At 43.8% G+C, this 14,551-nt stretch overlaps 1 protein-coding gene across 12 annotated transcripts in view; it reads right to left on the minus strand.

Moving 5' to 3' along the window:
* BMPER (BMP binding endothelial regulator) overlaps window positions 1–14,551 on the minus strand; it is a 247,149-nt gene that overhangs the window by 21,102 nt on the left and 211,496 nt on the right. The gene's annotated exons all lie outside the window — the stretch shown is intronic.

Consider the following 14,551-nt stretch of genomic DNA (forward strand, 5'->3'; position numbering starts at 1 on the left):
GCCAGCCACACTTTGGCACCACAAGAATATCTGGTGAGGATATCTGCTATCAAAGAGTGGCTTAAATAGTAGTTCTAGGCAGCCTGGAGTTGCCAGGAGAGCACAGCGAGGCCAGGCATTTCTGGGTGAGTTTGTGCCTTTCATGAGCTCGATGTGACAAGTAGGGCAGGAGAATCTGATAGTTATGGATCCTGAATTTAACTGCAGCTTCACCAAAGACCTCCACCCACCACCACCACCAGCAACACACACACACACACACACACACACACACACACACACACACACACACACACACACACACACACACACACACACACACATATTAGCCCTTTAGCCCACTCCTTACTGTGAAGAATGAATTCATGGAGCCCTGTTTGTTCCAGACTCTAAGGGAGGCACAGACATGGACCCCGCCTAGAAGGGGAAATTGCACACATACTAAAATCCAAACTCTAAATGACACAAAGGATATTATGGCCAGGAAGCTAGTGCGGTGGGACACTGAGAACTAAGCCATGTCCAGAGGCTTCACAGAGTAGGAGAGACACAGGAACTGGGTCTTGAAGGATCCGTGGAACTGTGTTTGGTTAGAGAACAAGGAGAAGGAAATTTCAGGCAAAGGGAGGCGCCCCAGTCAAAGCCTGGAGTTTCTAAGTCACCAGATCTTAGATTTGCTAGTCATGTGATCCAACCTCCAATACTGAAAACCAAATCAAAATGAAAAAGTTCCTGATAGACAGTCACAGAGCCTTGAAGACCCCGTTTCCTCACAGAACAGCTTTGCAGGTCCACTGCCTTTTTATTTTTTTTAAGGGCTGCACCGCAACATACAGAGGTTCCCAGGCTAGGGGTCCAATCAGAGCTGTAGCTGCCAGTTTACACCACAGCCACAGCAACACGGGATCCAAGTCACGTCTGTGACCACCACCACAGCTCATGGCAACGCCGGATCCCCAACCCATTGAGTGAGGCCAGGGATTGAACCTGCATCCTCATGGATACTAGTCGGGGTCATTGATTGCTGAGCTACGAAGGGAACTCCCGAGGTCCACTGTTAAGACATTGATTTCTTCTAGGGCTTAAAATGCTCCTAATCCTAACTCTTAGGAGTGACGCCAGGAGCCACACAGCATCATCAGTGTGCTGGTGCCCTGCCGACTCTGCCATGACCTTCCTGAGCTCCTCCCTCAGCCCCGTGTGTTGTCATCTTCCTGCTTTCCAGGTCCGTCCCTCTGTAACTGCTCTCTTCCTGCCTTGACAAGGATAAAAATCTAACTACCAAAGTAAGAGGGCAAAAACCTACCAAACTATTTTGATAATTATTCACAAAGAACCCCTTCTTTGATGGCCTGGACTCTGCTCCTGTCCTGTACTCGCTTCCCATTTAAAACCTAGAAACCCTGCACTGGCACTTATTTTAGGTTCTCCAGATACTGAAAACCACTGATGGCTTTAATTCTCATTACCATTCCCCCGGAGGTAAATGGCACGGCCTACACGCAGAAGCTAGTGTGGCACAGGAGTTCCAGAAATGGGCATCTGCCGCAGACACCCTTCTAAAGCCAGGGCTTCTTTTAGTGGAATAAGAGGCGGCACAGAGATCTCCTTGTAAGAGTCACGATGTTTATGATTTTCCATAGAGGCCAATTTTAGCAGGAGTCCCTCACACTTGTTTGAGCAGAGATCAAACAACCATCACGCATGTCTAGAATCAAAAATATTTCCTCCCTTGATAAGGCCATATATTAGATAATATATGGGAACTATGATTCCTAGTCCTGTGGTTAATTTTTCTTGCGTCTTGGGGTTGAGGAAGGTGTGTGCACCCTTCTGCTCTTCGCCCCTGCTCAGGGGCTACAACTATAACGGGGCCAAAGACTCTATCCACTAACATGGTTAGAAATACCTCTTGGGAAAGATGAGCTACCTCCGCCTGAGGATAAAACACAGGCTCCACGGAGGGGAAAGCTGAGGAGCTATCGCTCTCAAGAGAGAACTCAGTTCGGGCAAAGGTGTCTCACGGGCGGCTGGGAGCGAGGAAGCCTGGTCACTGCCCCCCTCTAGTGGCCAAGAGTGAGAGTGTCAAGTAACCCTAATTCTTATTCCCGCATTTGCGTCCTACCCTTCATTTTGGGGGCGGGGGTGGGGGGAAGGCTGGCTGATAAAAGAGAACATAAAAATGGCTATGTGTCTGAACGTCAATCACTCTGCTCTTAAACACGTTCAATCCATCACTGTCATGCTCACTGTAAAACAATGGCAGGGCTGGTTGGTGGACTAAATCCCTGTATAATCATGACAGCCCAGTGGGGTTCCTGCCTAGGAGGGGGAAGAGACACACCATGCTGCGGGGCAGGCAGGTGGAGCACGGTGGTCACAGCCTAGAAATTTCCCATTCTTTACACATGTCATTTTCCCTGTGCACTGCGTCTCACTTCACATATTTTTGTTTTCACCAAAAAAAATCTCAAGAACAAGAGGGTACCAGACCTATTTACCACATAGGAGGCAGCTATACAATCAGAGGACCAAGATGCCAGCGTACTGCCAATATTCATCCATGCTCCTGGCTCTTCCTTAGTAAGAAAAAAAAAAAAAAAAAAAAAAAAAAAAAAAAAAAAGGAGGTCCCTATAGTGCCGGGATTCCAGGAGATGTGTCTAAATAGGGACTAAGACGAGGTGAAAGACCCTCCATGAATGGGAGAGAGGGGGCTCTTTACCCAGAAAAATCTCAGTATCACCTCTTGGTTGAGCCTGTCTCATCCTATTTCTTTCCCAACACACAAAGACAGATCCTCATCATCTATGAAACTTAATTCAACCTCTAGTTGAGTGTCTGCTGTGTGCAAAGCAGCCCTGCCTTAAATTTGGGACATTCACGGCTTGGGAGATGGACAAGGCAAGACTGGGTTAGGCAGCTAGGGACACGCGGCACGGGTTAAGGAGGTCTGGGCTCCTCTACCTGCAGGACAGCACTGGAGATGGAGGCCCCTTAAATTGAGCTGCCGGGGCCCCCTGCTCAGCTCTGGGCGGGGGCGGGATGGGGGGAAGGACCGTGTGCCCACACAGGTGTTCCCGCAGAACAGAGGCAAAGAGCACTGTGGAGTCACCACTCCTGGGTGAGAACCCCAGCTGGGTCACTTGGGTACAGTCCTGGCTCTGCCGGTTTTCCTTGAATGCTCTCTCATAGGAGTCTCATGAAGAGTAAGGGAGAAAACAGACTCTCCCACTCCCACCACCACCATCCCAAAGGAGGAGAGAAATTCATCCACCCCCAGAAATGAGGCTGAGAGGTGGCCAAGGCAGACACCGGGGGCGCCCGTCCCAGCCCAGCTGACATTCAGAGTGAGGAGTGTGGGGGACACGGCATGTTTTCTCTTCTCCCTCACTCTCGAGGGCCGGGGGCGCTGGGGGCAGGTCGCTCCTGCCCCCCAGAGGGCAGCTATCGGAGGGCTTCTTGTAAGGGCACTGAGGAAACCCCCTGAAAGAGAAGGCATCCAGCATCTGGAGGCCACAGCCCAGCCACACGCAGCAGCTGCCACCAGCCCAGCCGCTTCAAAGGGGCCGATGCTTCCAGAGGCCTTTTTCACATTAGGCCCTGGAAGGCTGCCAAGCCCCACAAACCCTCCACTACGTGTGCTAATAAAAGAGCGGCAGTGGCGGCCGCCCCTGGAGGATGCGGGCCGGTGGTGAACTTTTTCAGATGCTGGGTGCCTTTTATCAAGCGTCCACCACCGCCCAGCCTCCACCATCAACCAGCGTTCACATTCAGTCCCTGCGCAAGGAAAGCCTTTTTCCACTGCTTGGCTGCAGGGGGAGCAGGCCGGCCACTAGGCCCGCAAGGACAAGTGTCCTTCCTGAGAGACCCAGTTCACCCCCATCCGTGCCAGACAGCAGGTGGCCCCTCTCAAGTCACAGGAAAGAGGTTCAGGGACCTGACGTTCCCCAAAACCAAATCGTCGACACTGAAGCCCACCACCTCCTCGCCAGCTTCCCGCCCTCTGCGGGGACAGCACCCTGCCCAAGCCCCAGAGATGCAATGCGACAGCTGCAAATAGGAGCAACGTACAATTCTGACTGCAAACTTTTTCATGGAAGAGAAAACTAAGACCCAAAGACGTCAGGCAGTTGGGTTTTTTGTGATGTTTTGTTTTTTAACATGAGACTGTTTTAACATGAGACATTTTTAACATGAGTAAGTGGCAATGCTGGGTCCGTACCCTCACCCTGAGAACACACTGCGTAATCTAGTGCATGTCGTCCCTTCCACGGGCATGTTCTTCCTGCTGCCCATCTCCTGGTTAAAACCTACCCTTCCTTCAACATGCAGGCCAAAAGCTTCTCGGGGCAGGCTTCTGCTACTAAACCTTCTCGCAGTGTTCTTGAGGGGCCCTGGTCGCCGTCTTCCAGCCCTCTCTCCACCTCATGATGCCCCAGGGCTGGCGGGTTCTGCTCACTGCCTTGGTGTGGTGCCTGGCCAAGAGCAGATGTTCAAAATCTATGTTTTCTGAACGAGTCATTTATCGATGTTTTACAGTCAAGTCCAGATAAAATGATTGCTAAGACGACAATGAGAAGCAGATGGCTAAATGGCCTAAGAGCGTTTCAGGGAGGAGTGAGCCTTCTGTGTATTTAAGTTATTACCCACAGCCAAGAGGAAGAAGATGCGAAACTAGCCACTGATTAGACAACTAGGAGATGAGTGATGGCCTTTGCAGGAATAGTTTCTTGGGGATGAGGAGGACAGAAATCACCCTGACATGTACTGAAGGTGGAAATATGTGAGGCATTGAGGCATTCTTTCTGTGGGTTGGCAGGGAAGGGAAGAAGAGAGATGAGGCAATAGTTTGAAGGGAAGCCAAGTGTAGCACGCATGCCTGTGTGTGTGTTTGTGTGTGTCAGGATCAAGGCAACTTGAACTTGTTTTGCACCAGGGAGAAAGAAGTTCAAGAGAGGATGTTGAAGTGAGCAGTTCCCACTGTGGAACAGCAAGTTAGGGATCCGGCATTGTCTTGGATGCAGCGTGGGTTCAATCCCTGACCTGGCAGAGTGGGTTAAGGATCTGGCATTGCCACAGCTGTGGTGTGGGTTGCAGCTGTGGCTCAGATTCAATTCCTGCCCAGAAACTTCTATATGCCACAGGCACGACCGAAAAAAAAAAAAAGAAAGAAAAGAAAAAAAAGATGTTGAAGTTAAAGACATGAAAAAGTTAGGTAATTGGGAGAATAATGTCATGAAGAGAGCAGGTGAGAATGGGGTCAAAAATGCAGGAGAAAGATTGTCCTTTGCTTCACTTACAGCTGCCAGTGAATTCCTGAAAAAACAATTCCTGGGAAAAGCCCATATATTTATAGAAGGCACAGTGGAGGGGGTAACCGAGTTTATCTTCTAGCTCAGCAGGTGGATGAAGACCAATGACCCAATGCAATTACCTAGCAGAGAAGGGGACAGAATGAGTGAACTTCGCAAACAGTGTTTCCAGGTGAAGAAGTACTCCAGACATGGGGCGGGAGTACTGCCTCGGACAGTGACCATTCTGCTCACACTCAGGCCATGCTCTTGGGGACCTATCACAAATAAATCGGAATAAAACGAAGCCAGATTTTTAACCAGGCAGAAATTTAGAGCTGGTGAAATGTGCCTTTAGCTTCCCTGGAGAAAGAGATAATATGGCAGGTCTTCTAGACCTTAATTTAAAACTTTATGTTCTAAAAGTAGTGAGGGGACATTTTCCCTCAAATCAGAGGAAATGAAATGTAGAACCATGTTCTGAGGGGTGGGACAGAGCTTTTCTAGATGCTTTCTTCCTGAATATTTTAATGCTCCCAACTATACAGTAAAAATCTTAATAACAACCACTGCGGAAACTCATCTTGGTTTAAGACAATGAGGGCTCAAAAATCCTACCAATAGGATGGATGACTCATAAAGAGTCACAGAATCATAGAATCAAGAGTCTTAAAAACTCAGCAAACATCTATTCCCTGCAGGAATTCCTTTTATAACATCCCTGACAGATGGCCCTACATCTGCATCCTGTCTGCGATGAGAGTTCAGTAGCTTTTTAGGAATCTCCTTCCTGTGATAGACAATTAAGGCTTCTATTCCTCAGGAAGTTTTCTTATATATTAAGTGAAAATGTGTCCTATAACTTCCACCCACTCGTTCAGATTTTGCCTTCCATTACACCATGGAATTATTCTATTCTCTTCCAGTGTTAGTCTATCTTCTTCAACTCCATTACAAAAAATAAAAATGTTCCATTTACAGGCTACTTTGGGGGGTGGGCTTCCCGAAGTATTCCTATTCTATCATTTTTTACTTCCTATGCTTTTATTTCCTTTTACACCTACTAGCTAAAGAATGTCTAAGTAAAAACCTTCTTTCCCTTTTATTTATTCTTTCAACAAATCTCTACTGAACAGGGCATTGTGCTTACTCCCAAGTTAGGGGCGAAGATGAAAAAGATGGGGTTTCTACTCCAAACTACACAATGTGCTAAAATAAACTGTACTGGAAGGAGGAAAATTATGAATGCTATAAAAAGCAGTACAGTATTAGGAAGGAAGTTGAATGGTGAGAGAGATTATTTTGGCATGGAGGATAGGGAGTGAGAAGAAATTATAAATGATCTCGAGGAAGAGACATCCCTTGAATTATATCTTAAAAGAAAGAGTAAAGTTGACCCAAGAAAAGCAGAAGAAAGAGCTTTTTAGAAAACTCATATTTTTGAAATAACATTTTTGTTTGAAAAAGTATTTGGGCTGGAGTTCCCATCGTGGCTCAGTGGTTAACGAACGTGACTAGGAACCACGAGGTTGTGGGTTTGATCCCTGGCCTCATTCAGTGGGTTAAGGATCCAGTGTTGCTATGAGCTGTGTTGTAGGTTGCAGACACGGCTCAGATCCTGCATTGCTGTGGCTGTGGCATAAGCCAGCAGCTATGGCTCCAATTTGACCCCTAGCCTGGGAACCTCCATATGCTGCAGGTGTGCCCCCCTCCCCCGCAAAAAAAAAGAAAAGGAAAAAAGAAAAAGTATTTGGGGACTGCTGAGCATCAAGAAGAAGAGAAGCTATAGGAAATCAACCTTCAACTGGAAAGGTAGGCTGCGCTCATAAAAGAGACTGCTTTCTGTGCTAAGCCAAAACATAAGCTGAATTTGGAAACCAGGGGAGTCACTGATAAATGAGCATAAAAGTGATAGAATACGAAGCATACCTCAGGAAAGCAAGTGGATAATAGTGTGTTAGGTGGGCTGAGGAGGTTGAAATGGGGAATAAATGGGAGATTAAGTAGCTATTGCTGATGACTCAACCAGGGATTGAGAGAGAAAAAAAGACACAACGAGAGACTGATCTGGGGCAGTGCCAATAGGAATTGAGAGGCAACATAAAGCACATGAGATAAGAGTATAATCTGCAGAGTCTTTAAAAGGATTTCATGTTGGGGCAAAAAAGTAAAAGAAAGGATCAAAGCTGCCTCTGGAGACCTGAGCCTGGGTTTAAAGTCTATCAACAAATAAGAGGAATATAGGAGGAGGAGGTGACAGTGGGAAGAAGGAGAGACAAGAGGTTTATATTTACATATGCTGAGTTTCTGGAGGAACATCCAGACTGTGATGTGGTGATAAATGTTTAGCAATTGGCTCTTGGGGGGTTGGGGAGAAGAGAAAGCATCCCTGATTTGTAGCATATGCCAATTTCTCTGGTGTAAATTCTCCCACTGAAGCTGCTTTCAGGCTACCAACATGACATCACTGATGAATGAACAAGGGACAAGAATTAGGAAGAGATTCTAACAATTGGCTCTAGAGAGCCACTGCAAGCCAGCTCAACCACAGCATCAGTAAAATTGTTTAACAGATGTTCAAGAGGGAAGTCAGGAGTTCAGCCAAGAGTTTTCCTTATTGTCCAGTAAACAAAATGTGATTTTTTACGAGACAAAGTTAACACCAAGGCTATAGACAGACTTGAGCATCCCTACTGATGTGTTCCAGTGTCAGCCAAAAGCCACAAATACATTCTCTCATTCTCTGTTACCAACATTTATGTAAACACCATAAAAAGGAGTGTGGACAGCAACCAATGAGTTTATGTGAGTTTTATTTTTCATAATCTCCTAGGATGATTCCTCCTTTAAGATTTACTATTGTTTGCTTATTGCGAAATGGTAACTAAGTGTTTTGCTAAATCAATTTAAAAGTTGCTTAGTTTCATTGCCACCTTTGCAAGTACCTCTGGGCTGGGCTGACTAATGCTTTATAATGGCTTGTAATAGTGCTGCTCAATCAATCATAATGTGCAATCTGGCTTTAAAAAAAAAACCTCTCTAGTCTCCTCTTTACCTCTTTCTAGGTGTATAAAAATCTAGCAACAAGACAGATTACTACTGGGGCTGTCAATGATATTATGGGGCTGGTAACGCATAATGTGTAAAAGAAGAGATTTAAAAAGGGAAAGACAGTGACTAATCCTTATAAAGATAACGGTTGAAAGTCATGCCCTGGGGAAGAACATAGGAGGAAAGAGGACAAAACTGAGTGGTCAAAAAGGATTTTATTATCACTCAACAGTAGAAAGGTCTAATTTCTCACCCATCTCTTTCCAGTGACAGCACAGATATCATCAATGTGCCTTCTTCCAGATACAGCAGCCAGTTAAATATTTTTGTGTAGCCACTTCTTATAATAATACTTATAGGATCATAAACTCTTCAAATATTCTTTTTAAAGTATAAAATACATCATAGCCCTCCTCTAATCAAAAGTTTCCAAAGATGTCTCATCACATTAAAAATACAATCTACCTAGGCCCTAACCATGGACCACACACTCTTGATGATCTAAGCCCTTCCTGCTTTAGATCCTTTTCTATTTACCAGCCTTAGCTCCACTGCCTTCTAACCAGACTGGACTTCCTTGTTTTCCTTAAATATGCCAAGTTCATTGCTGCCTCCTGCTGGGATAATCTTCCAGTCTCACTGGAGAGAAGTGACTCCACATGCTCAATTATCAGGCCCACATTACCCTCTCGGGCATTCCTTCTGTGACCATCAGTATCTAAAGTAACTTCCGGCCCCCACTCCACCACCCTCTCTCAAAGAAAAATTATACTATTTATCTGATTACTAGTTCATTTTTGGTCACACTCCCCAACCAGAAGGTAAGGTCCATGAGGGACCTCATCTGTCTAATTTTCTGCTGAATCCCCAACACCCAGCATGCTCATTAGCGTATAGAAGATGCTCAGGGAACATGTGTGGGATAAAGAATACTCCCACTCCCATTAGATGAGCACATTTTAATGAAAGAAAAAGAATGACAGGTCCTGTCTCCACCATCCTACCCATCATTATTCTAAATATAATGCCCTACCACCAGGAATGCCACATTAAAGTAATGCAACAGGTTGAATCAGTTAAATGCATGACTTGGGATCCTGCACAGGCCCAAAGACAGACTATCTTAAACATGGCTAAGACTGTAGATGCTGATTTCTCTGTGGCGTACTGAGAGCAGCCCACAACACTTCCCATGACACCTGGCAGTAAGGGAAGGTACGGGTAGGTATGAGTTTCCTTTAGTCACTCATTCATCCACCTAGCATTTACTAAGCAACTACTACACAGAGGCATTGTGCTGAGAACTGATGATACAAAGATGAGGAGTCAAAATTTTGATACTATGTGATCAATGCTATAATGGAGATACAACGAAAGTACAAAGAACAGCAGAGAAGGGAAGGAACAACCAAGCTGGGAATGTGGATAGCATAATGGAGAAAACTTTAATGAACGGGTAGACAGATCATCTCCAATGATCTTAGTCTTGCATGAGTCTGAAAGGTAAACAAGGAAAGTATTGATAGTAGAGAAAACAGCAGATATAAAGCCACTAAGCCCTGAAATGGCACTACCTATTTGGGGAAGTACAATTAATTTTATATGGCTTGAGTGGTTGCGTATATGTGGGGAAGGACTGTAGTTTTGCCAAAACATAACAAGACAGCATAGACAAGAGGCTATAGGCTAACTATTTACAAATATAAGGGCAAAAAATACTGTATAAAATATAATTAAACAGAACCCATCTGTACATTAAAAGAATAATATATTAAACCCAATTACTGTCTGTTTTAGGAATGCAAGTTTGGCTTGATGTGAAAATATTTAATAATATAATTTTTCACATTAATAGATGAAACAAGAATAACTATGTATTTAAGTTGACAGATGTGGTAAAATACATAAAAATTAAACATCTATTCCTGGTTTTAAAGGTTTACAAATAAGGTAAGTCTGAAATAAAAGAATGTTTATTTAATATAATGAACAGTGTCTGTCTCAATTTAAGGAGCCAGAATTATTTTTAATGATAAAATATTAGAGGCATGTCAGTAAATTAAGAAACAAAGGATGCCTTCCATTACTACCATTAAGTAACAGTACTCTTTTTTTTTTTTTTTTTTTAAATCTTTTTAGGGCCACACCTGCGGCATATGGAGATGCCAGGCTATGGATCGAATCGGAGCTGTAGCTGCTGGCCTACAGCACAGCCACAGCAACGCTGGATCAGAACTGCATCTGTGACTTACACCACAACTCACAGCAACACTGGATCTTTAACCCACTGAGCGAGGCCAGGAATCAAACCTGCATCCTCATGGATGCTAGTCCAATTCATTTCCACTGAGCCATGACAGGAACTCCAGTAACAGTATTCTTAAAGTTACATTCTCTAGAAATTACACAAGAAGTCAAACAATAGACATAGATTTTAGAAAGGACAGGGCAAAATTATACTTGCTTGCAAATGATATGACTATCCATAACAAGAAAAATTTAAAAAAGTTATAAAAAGTTTTACTAAATGCCAGTAATAACTGCTTAGAAAATACACTGTACATAAAAATTCAATTCATAGTAACAAGTCACTGTCACAGAAAACTTTAAAAATATAGAGTATATGAAGCAAACAACAAAATGTGCACATTTGTGTAAATGAAGAGTGAATTCCTCATATAATAGACTTCATTTTTCTATATTTAAAATTCTGCATTCTGTAAGTTTTAATAATGTGATGAAAATAAAAATAACAAATTTAAAGAAAATAATTTTTAAATCTCAGAGTTCCCATTGTGTCTCAGTGGTAACAAATCTGACTAGTATCTGTAAGGATGTGGGTTCTATCCCTGACCTCACTCAGTGGGTTAAGTATCCAGTGTTGCTGTGGCTGTGGCATAGGCCAGCAGCTACAGCTCTTATTCAATCCCCTAGCCTGGGAACTTCCACAGGCCGTGGGTGCAGCCCTAAAAAGCAAAAAACAAAAACAAATCTCTTTGGCCACACAGTGGAAGCTGGGGTGTAGAGGGAGAATTTGTGTTGACAGTGGGAGATGGATGCACTTGGGGCGGGGCAGGGGGGTAGAAAGGAGAAGTACAAAGAGATGATGAGGATTTGCACCAAGGCAATGAGAGCTACTAATGCAACCAAGGAAGGAGACTTCAGACATGTTTAAGAGCTTACATCAACACGATTCAGAAATGATTGAATGTTTGAGCATGAACATTAAAAGGAGAGAGAAAAATTGATGACTTACACATTCAACAGATATTAGCTGAGTACCTAAATTAGGTACTAAATTAGGCACTGGGAACCATGGATAATTAACTGAGAAGACACACTCATTTTGAGTCCTCCTAGGACAGAGAATGGATTACAAGATAAAGTTTTAGCCCACAAGAAATCTACACGTACTTCTTCAGGTACAAACAAATAAAAATCTAAGGCAGACCTTCATTAGCTGGAAATTATGAAGAAATTATGCTTTCTTTTTTTTTTTTTTTTTTTTTGTCTTTTTGCCATTTCTTGGGCCGCTCCTGCGGCATATGGAGGTTCCCGGGCTAGAGGTCGAATCGGAGCTGTAGCTGCCAGCCTACGCCAGAGCCACAGCAACGCAGGATCCGAGCCTCGTCTGTGACCTACACCACAGCTCACGGCAACGCCGGAACCTTGACCCACTGAGCAAGGGCAGGGATCGAACCCGCAACCTCATGGTTCCTAGTCGGATTCGTTAACCACTGCGCCACGACGGGAACTCCAGAAATTATGCTTTCTAATTAAAGAATAGCCAGAGGAGAATCTGAAATGTTTGAGTTTATGGAGAAGAATGTAGAACTCTGGAGTTCCCGTCATGGCGCAGTGGTTAACGAATCCGCCTAGGAACCATGAGCTTGAGGGTTCGATCCCTGCCCTTGCTCAGTGGGTTAAGGACCTGGTGTTGCCGTGAGCTGTGGTGTAGGCTGCAGACGCGGCTCGGATCCTGTGTTGCTGTGGCTCTGGCTGGTGTAGGCCCGTGGCTACAGCTCCAATTCGACCCCTAGCCTGTGAACCTCCATATGCTGCGGGAGTGGCCCTAAAAAGGCAAAAAGACAAAAAAAAAAAAAAAAAAAAAAGAGAATGTAGAACTCCAGGGAAAGGGAGACTTAAGACTAACTAATATGTGAATTTGGCTTAAACAGGCAAATGCAAAAGAAGCTGGAACCATAGTTCAGGAGACCACAAAGTGAGATTTAGATGTGAACGAGAACCCAGGTCTCTTGACCATGGATCTCAACCCTGATTACACTTTAGAATCCCCAGGGAGCTTTAAAGGACACTGATGCTGGGGGCCACAATTGACAGAGATTCTGACTTAACCGGCCTGGATGAGGCCAAAGTATCAGCAACTCCCCCGGTGACTGCCTGGGGCAGCTCTGATGGAGAAGCCCAGACAGGAATCCTCATCACCAGCAGGTCTCGATTCATGGTCTAGATATCGACTCCAATGAAACACAGCTAAGGAGGCCCTGCTCCTAGTGTTCACAGATGGCTCTAGTTCCCAGTTCGCCACAGGAATCCTCCTAGTCAATAAACTCACTTTTTTAGACTAGATGAACGAAGGTGAGATTTTTCAAATCTTTTACAAGCTAAATATCTGTTCCGACCTTAGAAGTGCCAAAGGCACATCACAGTCTGATGATTGTCTTCCACCTCCATCATATATAAGTAAAATTGTAGGGTCAAAATATAAGCCTGTTCCCCCTAAATTTGCATTAAAATAATTTTACTTAATTTTAGAAATGCTGGCCTACACTGAGCCTTCTCATTGTATCCTTCTAGGTAATACTCTGAATTAAAGCATGCAACATAAATATAAACATTGATTGGAAGAGTTTCTATGAAGTGCCAGAAGAATATTCTATTTGCCCGTTAACCTTTGCACAAGAATCAGTTAAATGAGGAGGTGAATGTTATTTAAGACCTTGAATGAAAATTATCTCTATGTACATATCAAAAAAATCAGAGAAAAATGAACAATCTAGGTTATCATTAGAAACATTTCAAAGAGAGAACAGTAATCTTCTCCTTCAAAGCCCTTTACTCACAATTCTTCCTCAACTAAAGGTCACGGTAAAACCAGAATTCTTGACGGGAGGAATGAAGGAATTAAGGGCAAGTGACAGGGCTGCAAGAGGTTTCTGGCTAGCTAGGCTTTCTCTCCAACAAAAGCGGCCTCTGTTGCCCATGGCTTTGCCCTGCAGGCCTGGCATTGCGTGCAGGCAAATTCACCAAGAGGCTGAACTCTGTCTGGTGGTCCTTCTATTTGAACTGGCAGCCTTGAGCTCACCTGGAGCATCACCTGAGCTTTTTCGGAAATGTAGAACCGCAGCCCTGCCCTAATCTACTGAACCATAGTTGGATAGATAACTAATGCTAATGCTGATCATCAGGGCTTCCCGAGCTCTTTCCAGTTCTGCTATTTCCTATCTATGGGAAGGCATTTAGCCTTTTAGAGACAAACAAAAGTAAACAGTCATCTTTTTAGGGTGCAGAAAAGTCCTTGCTCTGTATGTCTTTGGTGCTCCACAATGCCCTAAAGTTGACACATTGCCTTGGGTTTGTCATAGATGCTCAGTAAACGTGATCGTTCCTTGATTGACAAGTAAAAGAAGACAACTTTTTTTCCTTCTGAACTCCTGGGTGATGCTTATTGAAGAGCAATCAAGCTTAACCCAGAGCTGAGTCAGTGATAAGAGTAGATTTATAGTTCATCCTCACACTAAAGGTTCTCCTAATGAAAACTGACTCTATAATTCTTTCTTGTTTAATATTCATGACCGAAACTCTCAGGGGTCAAGGAGAAAGGTGCATAAGAATGCAAACAAAGAATAAACTTCAGGAGTGGAAGACTAAAAACCAAGTCACTTTTAAGTATAAATAAACTTAGGAAAAATGGAAGGAATTCGGTTTGAAATTATAAACATTAAGAACTTTTGTACAATAAAAAATAAAGAAACCAAAATATTGAAACTAAAATACCAAGTACTTGCTACATCCTGAGCAAGCAACTCAAACTTCTATTCATAATGAAATATTTCAAACAGAAAAGAACAGAGTAATAGAGCAAGTAACTATGTAACCAGCACTCAGAATTAATAAATGTTAACATTTTGCTGTATTTATTTTAGGTTTTCAAAAGAAAGAAAACATGACAAGTAGAGCAGAAAGT

The sequence above is a fragment of the Sus scrofa genome, chromosome 18 (genome assembly GCF_054392235.1).
Source record: "Sus scrofa isolate SSC_HxYL_T2T_F1_AM1 chromosome 18, Sscrofa_HxYL_maternal_Yorkshire_Landrace_v2.0, whole genome shotgun sequence".
NCBI classification, from domain to species: domain Eukaryota; kingdom Metazoa; phylum Chordata; class Mammalia; order Artiodactyla; family Suidae; genus Sus; species Sus scrofa.